A 14617-nucleotide genomic window follows, 5' to 3' on the forward strand; every position below is an offset into this window, starting at 1 on the left:
TGCTATAGTAAATGGGTCCAATAACTGTCTACATTATGGATGGTACTATAGAACACGGCTGTCCAACCTCAGTACTCAAGGGCCGCAATCCAATTGGGTTTTCAGGATTTCCCCAATGAATATGCACAAGATCTATTTGCATGCACTGCCTCCATTATATGCAAAGATTTCATGCATATTCATTGGGGAAATCCTGAAAATCCAACCTTGTGAGGGCCGAGGGACACCTCTGCTAAAGTAAAATGGTGTTCACTCCCAGTCCTCGAGGGCCACCAACAGACTATCCCTAATGAATAAGCATGAGAGATATTTGCATATAAAGAGGTTAATAGGCATTCAAATTTCTCTTATTCATATCCTGAAAATCTGACCTACTGGCAGCCCTCAAGGACTAAAGATCAAGGCTATAGAAGCTTGATGTTAAAAGGTTAAAATAGGATTGGGAGTCGTCCTAGGAGAAAGCTGTGATATATATATTTTTTTAATCTTAACTGTAACTGACTGGACATGCCAGAGGAAGTAGACAACATGAGAAGAAATCTACAAAAATTAGAAGCTTGAGAGTTAAGCTTTAATACAAAGAAATGCAGAGTAATGTATTTTGGGTGCAGAAATCCAAAGGAGCTGTGTATGACAGGGAGAGGCTGATATGCTCGGAACAGGAGAGGGACCTTGTGATGATAATGTCTGAGCATCTCAAGGTGGTGGCCACAGCCAGAAGGATGCCAGGTTGCGTAGAGAGGCATAACCAGCCAGATGATAATGCCCTGTATTTGTGAGGTTCTACCTGGAGTGCTGTGTTGAGTTTTGAAGGCCATATTTCACTAAGGATATTAAAAAAAGACTTGAAGTGCTTCAAAGGTAGGCAACATAAATGATATGGGGTCTGTGCAAAAAATGTATAGGATGAGATGTGAAGACCTGAATCTGTATACCTAGGAGAGACAGGGTGATATGATACACATCTTTAAAATACTTGAAGATATTAAATATTTTTCCAAGATAGGGAAGCTATAGAACTAGAGGACATGAAATGAAGCTGGAAGGAGGTACACTTAAAAGTAACATCAGGAAATACTTCCTATATAATAATTCTCACCTCCAACGTTCTATGCTTGGGACCGTGGCTCCCTGGCTGCAAGTGGTCTGCGAGGCAGACACGCACGGACGTCACTGATGTCAACACAGCTGATGTTTCCCTACTCCTCCTACTGCCTCGGAATCAGCTGTCACCCCCCCCCCCCACGCTACGGCCCCCTCGAAATCCACCCCCTCCCGCAAACCTGTCGATCCCCCCCCCCCGGAACGCCGAAAACCGCACCCCCCCTCCCGCCGCTGTTGTGCACTACCTTCGGGTGGGTTCCTCAATCATCTTCTCAGAAAGTTTAACTCCGTGCGTCTGACATCAGACGCACGCAGAGGAACTTCCAGACAGGATGATTGAAGAACCTACGGGAAGGGAAGAACAACACTTCAGCTGAAAGCACAGGTAGCACAACAACAGCGGCGGCGTTGGCGGCAGTTTTCGCTGGCACGGGAGGGGAAAACGACAGGTTCGCGGAAGGGGGGGTTCGAGGGGGCCGTAGCACGGGGGGGGGGGGGGGGGAATTGCCTGCCTACGGCCCGTTTCCTTGTCTACAGAAACGGGCCTTTTTTACTAGTTTTCACAGAAAAGGTGAAGGATGTCTGGAATGCTTTCCTAGTGGAGGTGGTGTGAACAGTAACAGAAATCAGAAAGGCTTGGATAAACACAGAGGATCTCTATATATAGCAAGAAGGTGGGATCAAAGCAAAACAAATTACTTTGACACTTTAAAAAAGACATAGAGAGCTGTAACCTACATGGAATGACAGGAACAATCCTAAACAAAGGCATAAAAGCAAAGCAGTAGATATAACTCTAGCCAATTTTATGGTCTCTATCTGATGTTTGTTACTATATTATAAAGGCAACATAGGCAACTATCCAGCTTATAATCGAAAGTGATCGCCGGCCATCTTCCGACATAAATCGGGAGATGGCCGGCGATTTCTTAAAAGCGGCGAAATCGGTATAATTGAAAGCGGCATTTTTGACAGCATCGCCGCTTTCCTGTTGCTTCGCCGGCGAAAGTTCAAGGGAGTGTGTCGGTAGATTAGCGAAGGCAGGACATGGGTGGGCATGGGCGTGGCTACCAGATGGCTGGCTTTCGCCGATAATGGAAAAAAAAAAAGCGGCGTTAAGCAGTATTTCGCTGGCTTTACTTGGTCCTTTTATTTTCATGACCAAGCCTCAAAAAGGTGCCCCAACTGACCAGATGACCACTGGAGGGAATGGGGGATGACCTCCCCATACTCCCCCAGTGGTCACCAATCCCCTTCCAAACTAAAAAAATAAAACTAAAACCTTTTTTCCAGCCTGTATGCCAGCCTCAAATGCCGTACCCACCTCCATGACAGCTGAATGTGTTGTATCCTCCGACAGCCTTTCCCTGGTTGCGATGTGGCTCTGGGGTGAGTGTGACACCTTTTCTGTTAGGTGCCCTGCAGAGAGTCACATTAGCAATGCATTGTGGTGGGTGTAGGGTACTGGGCTCTACTCCCATGGTGCTTTTCCCCCCTGCTAACTGGGTCAGAGTGTGCCCTGTTTTGTTTCCTGTTGTAGTCCATGCGGTAGTGGCCATTTTTGTAAGCCAGTTTTAGTTCCCTTTCCTGTGTTACCCACAATAGAGAAGGTAGTTCTTACCGTCAACGGTGCTGAAAGAGGGCATTGTACACCATTGTGCCAGCTCTGACCTACTGCTAATCTTAGTACCAGGGGACTCTTTGCCAGTGGGGCACAACCTCTGATCTGCAGTTAACTGTGAGTAAACATACTTATTTCAAGAAAGGACTTTTTCAGAGAGATTAGTCTTCAGGTGTGAACTGGTGTGCCAAAGTTATACAGCAGCAATAAGTCCTAGAGGCTGTATGCAGGTCCCTGGAACAATTTTAGTGGGTGCAGTACATTTGTGGGTAGTGGGTTTGGGGGGCTCAGCTCCCAAAGTAAGGGAGCTATGCACGTGGTGGGAGCTTTTCTGAAGTCCACCGCAGTGACCCCTAGGGTGGCTGGTTGGTGTCCTGGCATGTCAGGGGGGCCAGTGCACTAAAAATACTGGCTCCTCCCACGGCCAAATGCCTTGAATTTGGCCGGGGTTTGAGATGGCCGACATAACTTTCCATTATCGCTGAAAAACAAACCCGGCCATCTCAAACCCGGCGAACTCCACGGCATTTGGCCGGGCTAAACCGTATTATCGAAAAAAAAGATGGCCGGCCATCTTTTTTGATAATATGGTTCCGGCCAGCTTTAGCGCTGCCGCCAACATAGATCGCCGGCGATCTATTTGGCCGGCGACGTTCGATTATGCCCCTCTATGTTGCTTTATAAAATAGGCTTGTAGAACAAGCCTGATAGCTCACAAATGCCAATGCGCTCATTTATACCTGCTCCAAAGTTAGTGTAAATGTGTACTCTTTTTATAAAATAGGTACATACATCACAGCTCTGCTCCTGCCCCTGCTATTCTCAAATTACTCACCTAGGAGGAGCAGCCTAATGATTAGAGCGGTAGGAACAAGGGAAGCTAAGGTTCAAATCCTACTACCATGCCTTGTGATCATTCACAAGTCATTTAATAGTCCATTGCCTCACCTTGCGCTACTGCTGAAAAGCTATGAGCTAAATCCAAATCCCTAGCTATGCACAGTGCATGTAAATATGCATCATGTTGTCACTGCATATTTATATGTATAAGTACATCTTATAAAAGGCCTTTTCATATGTAAAACAGGCTTTACATCTGGAGAAACCTTTATACAACTGTTCCTATTTCCTCACTACTACCCCACAATTCTCAGTCCAAGCAAAAGATTAAGAAGGAATGGTTCTCACCTTTTCATCTAAGCCAGAATTGGCTACTTGTTCATTTGCATTTAGTCAGTCATCTTATGCTATGAGGTTGTTTGTGCCCTTAACATCTGATTTGTAGATCACACACCAAGAGAACATACAGATGGCAACTTTCAAAACTGAGGCCCCGATGCTCAAGAGTCACCGTTAAATACTGAATACGTCTATAACTTTATTTTTATTTATTTACAACAGCATTTATATCCCACAACATAGGCGTAGTTTGACTGTTTCATTTGGGGGGGCAAAGAATGGGCGGAGCATATTAGCATATCATTTGCATATATACATATGCAAATGAATATGCTAATATGGAGGAAGGAATTGAAATTTACAGGCAAAATATCACAGATGCACATTTCAAAAAGCTGACACATTTCAATTAATAAATTATGAATAAAATACTTTTAGCTACCTTTGTTGTCTGATCATTTAGTTTTTCTATTCGCTTTGGTCCCAGTGTCTTCTGTTTTATGCAGTGTCTTCTTTCCAGTAGGTTTCCCTCTGCTCCCCACCCTCCCAGTCCCATCCATCTCTTGCTCCTTCCCTCTGCTCCCCACCCCTCCCAGTCCCATCCATCTTCTGTTCCTTCCCTCTGCTCACCATCCCTCCGTCCCATCCATCTTCTGCTCCTTCCCTCTGCTGTGCCTGACCTCTCCCAATCCCATCCATCTCCTGGTCCATCCCTCTGCTCCCCACCCCTCCCAGTCCCATCCATCTCTTGCTCCTTCCCTCTGCTCCCCACCCCTCCCAGTCCCAACCATCTATTGCTCCTTCCCTCTGCTCCCCACCTCTCCCAGTCCCATCCATCTTAAGTTCCTTCCCTCTGCTCACCATCCCTCCGTCCCATCCATCTTCTGCTCCTTCCCTCTGCTGTGCCTGACCTCTCCCAATCCCATCCATCTCCTGGTCCATCCCTCTGCTCCCCACCCTCCCAGTCCCATCCCTCTCTTGCTCCTTCCCTCTGCTCCCCACCCCTCCCAGTACCATCCATCTTCCCTCTGCTCCCCACCCCTCCCAGTTCCATCCAACTTCCTTCTACTGCCCCCCCCCCCCGCGAGGTCCAAGATGGTGACTCCGTTTACCCCCTCTCTTCCTCCCTCCCTCCGGCGCAGGCAACAGTCTTCAGCTTTTTCAGTGTTCCTGGCAGCGGTAGCGATGTACACGCTGCCTTCGGTCTGCCCGGAAGCCTTCTCTTCAAGTTCCTATTCCCACCTATGCGGGAACAGGAACTTGAAGAGAAGGCTTTGGGGCAGAGCTGAAGGCAGCGTGTACATCGCTACCGCTGCCAGGAACGCTGAAAAAGACTGCTGCCTGCGCTGGAGGGAGGGAGGAAGACAGAGGGGTAGACAGACACGCTCCTCTCCATCCGCTTGGCTTCCCTGCCCTCTCTGTCTGCGTCCCGCCTTCCTCTGACGTCAGAGGAAGGCGGGACGCAGACAGAGAGGGCAGGGAAGCCAAGCGGAGGGAGAGGAGCGTGTGCCTGCATGTGTTTTTTTTTTTTTTAACTAATGGCGCGGCGGCGCCTCATCGTCGTTTGGGGGGCATTGCCCCCCCTCGCCCCCCCCAGTCTACGCCTATGTCCCACAATTATCCAAAATGAAATGGTTCAATATGGATAACAAAAGTTTAAAGAAGTAATTTTTCAATGGAGATGTTATCCCATATAGCAGTGGTTCCCAAATTTTCAGTTCACGGCACCCTTAGTGTCCAAGATATGTTTTGCAGCACCCCCCAGCCACACAGATCTCCACCCTCCCACCCACTCCCCAACCACACAGGTCCCTACTGCCCCCCCCCCCCCGCTACACATCATGTCCAATATTTCTCCCTCTCTCCCCCATGCACCCTCCCTTCCCTCCAACCCTATGTCCAACACACACATGCAGATACTATTAAAAAATGCAAGCAGACTGCTCCACCAGAAAAAGTACACACACATACTTGCACAGGCTTTTTCTGCAGTGCAGATTTCAAGACTGCAATACTGTATCATGTTTTATGTTTTTGTGTGTGTGTTATATAGAATTATGAGTGGGGTTTTTTGTACTCCGCCTAAGTGTAAGTGGATTATACATTAAATAACATGCATAGATTGAAAATGGAATCTACACACATTATCCCCCGGATTCTATAAAACACAACAGATATTGCACGTGCAAATCCAGTCATGTTCTGAATTTGCACGCACAATTTAATTACATAACAAGTCAATCAATGCCGATAATCGACACTAAACAAGTATTGACACTAATTGGCATTAATAAGAATTACATGCACAACTTGCTAGCATATTCTATAAAGTGCTGTGCATAAATTCTAATGCATGTTGCCAAAAAGGGGGTATGGCCATGGGCATGGAATGGGCGGGTTGTGGGCATTCTGAAAATTTACTTGCAGCAGGGTTATAGAATACACCTGCTCAGCACCTAAGTTAGGCGCTGGTATTTACACCAAGTTTCACTTGGCGTAAATGGACGTGCGTAGAGTTGGGCACAGGCATGGCTGCAAGGCATATTCTACAAACTCACTAGGTGTATTCTATAAACTGCACCTAAATCTAGGCCCAGTTTATAGAATATACCTAGGCGAAGTTTTTCCAGTGCTGATTTTTCAGGCGCCTATACAGAATCTACCTATATCCTTCTCAAGACCTAGACATGTTTGGCCATCCACCACCCCTGGGGATCACCTGCATCTTACCTGGTTAAACGTATGCATGTCATTGAGTCCCGCAGTATTTACTGCAGGCTAAGGAGTGGTCAGACAGCTGATTTCCATGGATAAACAGGGAGGGAAATTGTAAAATTTTTTTCCATAGGTAAAGCAGTGCATGGGTTATACATGGGTAAATCAAAACATGCCATTTCTTGTTGGGGGAGGAATTCCTACGAACAGGATTTAGAACTTATGTGCACATATTTCCATTTTCAAAAGTGTGCACATATTTTAACCCAGAAAAATTTTCAATTTGAAGTTGTTAATGTGCATGAGTACTTTTTCCAAGCTAATGTTTAATTGAAAGCACATGTCCTTTCACTTAGAAAATCTGCACATACATTTCACCAACATGTGCTATTTTATAATTACTCCTAATCTTCAAATCAGTTTAATGCTGATTCATGTTATGTATGGGTATATAGGTATTAAAGGTATGTATAATGTACCAACACTATACATATAGATTGCAAGGATGCAAATGCAATTAATGTGATTTTTAATGTGGCATAGTGTATTTATATTTCTCCGAGGACAAGCAGGCTGCTTGTTCTCACATGTGGGTCGGCATCCACGGTGGCCCCAGGAACTGAGATTTTCCAGCAAAATCTAAAAAAAAGCTCTGCAACAGCCAGTAGGGCACGGGATGGATGTACTGCGCATGCGCGGCCAACTTCCCGCCTGCGCGCATCTGTTCCTGCCTCAGTTTTTTCTTTTCCGAAGTGGAGAGTGGCTGCGTGTCGGTCTCTCTCCCTCAGGTCCCAGGAAAAACTTAGGCACCTTTCGCGTGTTGTTTACCGCTTTCTTTTTGTTTTATGTTGCCTTTTTCGTCTTTTTCTTTCCCGTTTAAAAAAAAACCTGGTAAGTTTCCTTTCGTTTCCGTTGCGGCCTTCTTTAGCTGCACGTCCGCAGTACTCCTTTTTTGTGCCCTTGGTTGGCACAATCGAGCCGTTTGATTTCACCACTGCGATTTTTTCCGCTGATGTCATCGAAGCCTCCCAGCAGCTTCAAGAAGTGTGCTCGGTGCCAGCGGTTGATCTCGGGCACTGACCCACACTCCTGGTGCATCCAGTGCCTTGGGCTCCCCGACCATCGCCCAGACGCTTGCAAGTTGTGTATGAGTTTGAAAAAAATGGACACAGGCGTCGAGAAGAGCTCTTTGGGATCGTCTTTTCGGAGCTCTGACTGATTCCTTGGCGTCGACATCGGTACTGAGGTCAGCAGCGTCGATATCTGCACCAGGGATGGCATCGACATCAGGAGCGCAGGTAATGGCTGTCCGAACTTCACCTTTAGATGGGAAGAAGTGAGCTGTCGAGTGGGTCTCCACCTGTCTCGAAGGCTCCTGCTGGAGGCGTGTGGATTCCACATCCTCCTCGTCGGTACCAAGGAGTACCGGTGACGTGCTTCGAGCGAAGGCGAAGAAGCATCGGCACCGGTCTCCTTTGAGACACAGTACCGGGAGCTCTGGGGCGTCGAAGGATTTGACACCCGGAAAGCGTTGACGCCGGGAGGAGCGCTCACCCTCCATACAAGAGGTGTCGGTTGCGTCGATCTTCAGACAGCCCGGGGTACCACCTCCCAGGCCATCACAGATTCTGACTTTGACTCGGTAACCAAACCCACAGCCTTCCTCACAGCAACTCTGGAGGAGATCGTTCCTTCAGGCCTTCTGGAAGGGCTGCTGCATCAGTCTGCCTCCAGTACCGGGGGTGCTTATGCCCTCAGTACCGTCGATGGAAGCGGCAGCTGGCTCCGCGCCTGTGGTGAGGTCCCCTACGCCCAGTACCGCTTGCGGCATCGCCTCGGCTGCCACCCAGGTCGCCTCCCCTGTCGATTGCATTGGAGGGAGCTTCATCCCCACCGCATGAGAGTCAACTTCTCGTCATCGCCATAGGGGACATGGTTCCTCGGCGTCGAGACGGGCCTGGTTTCGGACTGCAGTTCAAGAACTCTTGTCCGATACCGAGGAGGATGCCTCCTGGGATGAAGGGGAAGATCCCAGATATTCTCTTCCAAGAGTCTTGAGGTCTTCCCTCTGATCCCACTCCTTCACCTGAGAGGAAGCTTTCTCCGCCGGAGAGTCTCTCCTTCTCGTCATTTGTCCAGGAAATGTCTGTGGGCATTCCCTTCCCGGTGGTAACTGAGGATGAGCCCAGGACTGAGATGCTCGAGGTCCTTGACTATCCATCGCCACCTAAGGAGTCATCCAACTGCCCCTCTGCATAATGTCCTTAAGGAGACATTGCTGAGGAATTGAATGAAACCGTTATCTAATCCCACCATCCCCCACGAAACGGAAGTCCCAGTATCGAATCCATGGAGAACTGAGTTTGATGAGATCGTAGTTACCTCACGACTTTGCGGTTGTGGATTCCGCTCTCAAGAGAGCCAGAAGTACTAGAGATTTTGCCTCGGTGCCCCTGGGGCCAGAAGCTAGGACTTTAAACTCTTTGGGAGGAAGGCCTACCAGTCCTCTATGCTCGAGTCCAAAATTCAGTCCTACCAGCTCTACACGAGCATTCACATGAGGAACAATGTTTAAGCAACTTAGTGGATAAGCTTTCTCCAAAGCACGCCAGGCCTTTTCAGGAGGTGGTCAGGCAGCTGAAGGCATGTCGTAAATTCCTGTCCAGGGGTGCTTATGTCACTTTTGATGTTGCATCCAGATCCGCTGCTCAAGGTATAGTGATGCGCAGACTCTCCTGGCTGCATGCCTCTGACCTGGATAATCGGACCTCAGCAGCGGCTTGCGGATGTTCCTTGCCTGGGGGATAATATTTTTGGTGAGAAAGTCGAGCAGGTGGTAGAGCAGCTCCTTCAGCGGGAAAACCGCCCTCGACAAACTCTCCCACCGGGCGCCTTCAGCATCTACCTCAACTGGTAGACGTTTTTTCAGGGGAAGGAGAGTGCTCCCTATGCTTACAATAGGTGTAGGTACAATCCACCTTCCTGACAGCCTTCTCAGGATCAACCCCAGCGCGCTCGTTCACGGTCAATAGCGTGCGCCCAGACAGGCCCCTGCAGCTCTCCAGCAAAAGCAAGGGACGGGCTTTGAATGGCTCCAGGGAAGCATAGCCGCCAATAAAAGTACCTGTGCTGGACGATCTGCGGTTGGGGGGAGGTTAAAATTTTTTCACCAAAGGTGGCCTCTCATAACCTCCGACCGGTGGGTTCTTCAAATAGTCCAGTTAGGGTATTCCCTCAATTTGATCTCCAGACCTCCAATTGTCCACCGGGAGCTCAGTCCTTCAGCTTCCAGCACAGGCAGGTACTTGCAGAGGAACTCTCCACCCTTCTCAGAGACAATGCGGTCGAGCCCGTTCCACCAGGGCAAGAAGGGCTGGGATTCTATTCCAGGTACTTTCTTGTGCAAAAGAAAACAGGGGGGATGCGTCCCATCCTAGACCTAAGGGCCCTGAACAGATTCCTGGTCCGAGAAAGTTCAGGATGCTTTCCCTGGGCACCTTTCTTCCCATGATTCAGGAAAACGATTGGCTATGCTCTCTGGACTTAAAGGATGCTTATACACACATCCCGATACTTCCAGCTCACAGGCAGTATCTTCAATTTCGTCTGGGAACTCGACACTTCCAGTATTGTATGCTGCCCTTTGGGCTCACCTCTGCACCCAGGGTGTTTACAAAATGCCTAGCGGTGGTTGCAGCGTTGCTACGCAGACTGGGAGTGCACGTGTTCCCTTATCTCGACGATTGGCTGGTGAAGAACACCTCGGAGGCAGGATGACTATTCAACTCCTGGAGCTACTCAGGTTTGTTATAAATTACCCAAAGTCCCATCAGTTTAGAAACTAGAATTCATAGGAGCTTTGCTGGACTCACAGACGGCTCATGCCTATCTCCCCGAGGCGAGGGCAGACAATCTTCTGTCTCTCGTTTCCATGGCCAGAGCGTCTCAGCACATTACAGCTCGGCAGATGTTGAGACTGCTAGCTCCACAGTTCATGTGATGCCCATGGCACGCCTTCACATGAGATCTGCTCAATGGACCCTAGCTTCCCAGTGGTATCAAGCTGCGGGGAATCTAGAGGATGTGATCCAACTGTCCACCGAATTTCACAATTCCCTTCAGTGGTGGACAATTCGATCCAATTTGACCTTGGGACGTCCCTTCCAAATTCCTCCGCCTCAAAAGGTGCTGACCACGGATGCATCTCTCCTGGGGTGGGAGGCTCATGTAGATGGGCTCCACACCTCGGAGCTTGGTCCCTCCAGGAATCAGGTCTTCAAATCAAATCTCCTGGAGTTGCGAGCGATCTGGAACGCTCTAAAGTCTTTCAGAGATCGGCTGTTCAATCAAATTATTCAAATTCAGACAGACACCAGGTTGCCATGTACTACATCAACAAGCGTGGGGTACCGGATCTCGCCCCCTGTGTCGGGAAGCTGTCCAGATGTGGCTTTGGGCTCGCCGCCACGGCATGTTTCTCCAGGCCACGTATCTGGCAGGCATAACAACAGTCTGGCCGACAGATTGAGCAGGATAATGCAACCTCACGAGTGGTCGCTCAACCGGGCATGGTACGCAAGATCTTCCAGGAGTGGAGCACCCCCCTCGGTGGATCTTTTTGCCACTCAGATCAATCACAAGGTTCCTCAGTTCTGTTCCAGACTTCAGGCCCACAACAGGCTAGCATCAGATACTACATTGGGGAAAGAGCCTTCTGTATGCATATCCTCCCATACCTCTGGTGGGGAAGACTTTGCTGAAACTGCAGCAAGACCGTGGAACCATGATTCTGATTGCACCCTTTTGGCCACGTCAGATTTGGTTCCCTCTTCTTCTCGAGTTGTCCTCCGAAGAACCGTGGAAATTGGAGTGTTTTCCAACCCTCATCACTCGGAACGAGGGGGCGCTTCTGCATCCCAACCTCCAGTCTCTGGCTCTCACGGCCTGGATGTTGAGAGCGTAGACTTCGCCTCCTTAGGTCTTTCTGAGGGTGTCTCCCAAGTCTTGCTTGCTTCCAGGAAAGATTCCACGAAGAGGTGTTATCCTTTTAAATGGAGGAGGTTTGCCATCTGGTGTGACAGCAAGGCCCTAGATCCTTGCTGTTGTCCTACACAGACCCTGCTTGAATTACCTTCTACACTTGTCAGACTCTGGTCTGAAGACCAACTCCGTAAGAGTTCATCTTAGTGGCAATTAGTGCTTTCCATTATCGTGTAGACGGTAAGCCTATCTCTAGACAGCCTTTAGTTGTTCGCTTCATGAGAGGTTTGCTTTTATCAAAGCCCCCTGTCAAACCACCACCAGTGTCATGGGATCTCAATGTCATCCTCACCCAGCTGATGAAAGCTCCCTTTGAGCCACTGGATTCCCTGCCATCTGAAGTATTTGACCTGGAAGGTCATTTTCTTGGTGGCGGTTACTTCAGCTCGTAGAGTCAGTGAGCTTCAAGCCTTGGTAGCCCATGCCTCCTTATAGTAAATTTCATCATAACAGAGTAGTCCTCTGTACGCACCCTAAGTTCTTGCCGAAGGTGGTATCGGAGTTCCATCTTAACCAGTCAATTGTCTTGCCAACATTCTTTCCCCTTCCTCATACCCGCCCTGCTGAACATCAGTTGCATACATTGGACTGCAAGAGAGCCTTCTATGTGGAGTGGACAAGTCCCTTCATACAGTTCGACCCAATTGTTTGTTCCTTTCGATCCAACAGAAGGGGAGTTGCTGTCGGGAAACGCACCATTTCCAATTGGCTAGCAGACTGCATTTCCTTCACTTCTGCCCAGGCTGGGCTGACTCTTGAGGGTCATGTCACGGCTCATACTGTTAGAGCCATGGCGGCGTCAGTGGCCCACTTGAAGTCTATGCAGAGATTTGCAAGGCTGAGGACATGGTCATCAGTCCGCACATTCACCTCTCATTACTGCCTTCAGCAGGATTCCCGACGCGACAGTCAATTTGGACAGTCGGTGCTACAGAATCTGTTTGGGATCTAGAATCCAACTCCACCCCCCTAGGCCCATTTTTATTCTGTTCCAGGCTGCACTCTCAGTTAGTTGTTTCTTCTTAGGTCAATCTTTGTTATGTCCTCGCCGTTGTGAGGCCCAATTGACCTTCTTTCTTGTTTTGAGTGAGCCTGGGGGCTAAGGATACCCCACATGTGAGAACAAGCAGCCTGCTTGTTCTCGGAGAAAGCGGAGATACTTACCTGTAGCAGGTATTCTCCGAGGACAGCAGGCTGATTGTTCTCACCAACCCGCCCACCTCCCCTTTGGAGTTGTTGTTTTATTTGTTTTTGATATAACTGAGGCGGGAATGGACGCGCGCAGACGGGAAGCTGGCCGCGCATGTGCAGTACGTCCGTCCCGCGCCCTACTGGCTGTTGCAGAGCTTTTTTAGATTTTGCTGGAAAATCTCCATTCCTGAGGCCGCCGTGGACGCCGACCCACATGTGAGAACAATCAGCCTGCTGTCCTCGGAGAATACCTGCTAAAAGTAAGTATCTTCGCTATATGTAAATGTGCGCATATATATATATGGGGTAAATATTCAGCCGGCAGCAGTGAGCATTTTGCTGACTGCCACCAGCATTACTCCAGGATATTCAATGCCAGGTCATGTCATGTCTGGCACCTCTCTCTCCCTTAGTCCTCACCCCCTACTCTCCTTCCTCTCCTTCTTTTTCCTCCTTCTCAGAAGTTTCTACTGAGGAAACTGCCCTTCTTCTTTCCTCCTCTAAATGTACTATCTGTTCCTCTGATCCCATCCCCACTTATCTACTTAACACTATCTCTCCTACTATCATCCCAGTCATCTTTCACATCCTTAATCTTTCACTCTCCACTGCAACTGTTCCTATGGCCTTCAAACATGCTGTTGTCACTCCACTCCTTAAAAAACCCTCACTTGACCCTACCTGTCCCTCCAACTATCGCCCCATCTCCCTTTCCTCTCCAAATTACTTGAACATGTCGTTCACCGCCGTTGTCTTGACTTTCTTTCTTCACAACCTATTCTTGACCCACTCCAATCTGGTTTTCGCCCTCTTCACTCTACTGAAAACTGCACTTACCGAAGTCTCTAATGACCTGCTACTGGCTAAATCCAGAGGTCTCTATTCAATCCTTATCCTTCTTGACCTATCTACTGCTTTCAACACAGTTGACCACACTATACTTCTGGATACACTGTCCTCGCTTGGATTCCAGGGCCCTTGTTTTTTCCTGGTTCTCCTCTACCTCTCACTTCGTTCTTTCAGTGGTTCATCTCTAGTGGATCCTCTTCAACTTCCATCCCGCTTTCTGTTGGTGTGCCTCAAGGTTCTGTCCTTGGACCCCTCCTTTTCTCCATCTATACCTCTTCCCTGGTACCCTGATTTCATCCCATGACTTTCAATACTATCTTTAAGCTGATGACTCTCAGATCTACATCTCACCCCTGAAATCTCAACCTCGATCCAGGACAAAATCTCAGCCTGCTTGTCCGACATTGCTGCTTGGATGTCTCAACGCCATCTAATGCTCAACATGACCAAAACTGAACCTCTCATTTTTCCCCCTAAACCCACCTCCCCTCTTCCCCCTTTCTCTATCTCTGTTAATGGCTCTCACATCCCTTCCTGTCTCCTTCGGCTCGTAACCTTGAGTCATCTTTGATTCCTCTCTCTCCTTCTCTGCACATATTCAACAGATCGCCAAAACATGTCGTTCTTTATCTATAATATTAGCAAAAGTCGCCCTTTCCTTTCTCAATACGCTGCCAGAACCCTTATCCACACCCTTGTCACCTCTCGCTTGGACTATTGCAATTTACTTCTCACTGGTCTTCCGCTCAGCCATCTCCTCTCCAATCTATCCAAAATTCTGTGGCACGATTTATTTTCCGCCAGAATCGTTATACCCACACTAGCCCACTCCTCAAGTCACTTCACTGGCTCCCTGTCCGCTTCCGCATTCAGTTTAAACTTCTCGTACTGACCTTTAAATGCATCCATTCTGCAGCC

At 48.6% G+C, this 14617-nt stretch overlaps 1 protein-coding gene across 1 annotated transcript in view; it reads left to right on the forward strand.

The window, feature by feature from the left end:
• Positions 1-14617, forward strand: part of LOC115472526 (degenerin deg-1-like) — a 217745-nt gene that overhangs the window by 165634 nt on the left and 37494 nt on the right. The gene's annotated exons all lie outside the window — the stretch shown is intronic.

Source organism: Microcaecilia unicolor, chromosome 6 (genome assembly GCF_901765095.1).
Source record: "Microcaecilia unicolor chromosome 6, aMicUni1.1, whole genome shotgun sequence".
In the NCBI taxonomy this organism is placed as follows: domain Eukaryota; kingdom Metazoa; phylum Chordata; class Amphibia; order Gymnophiona; family Siphonopidae; genus Microcaecilia; species Microcaecilia unicolor.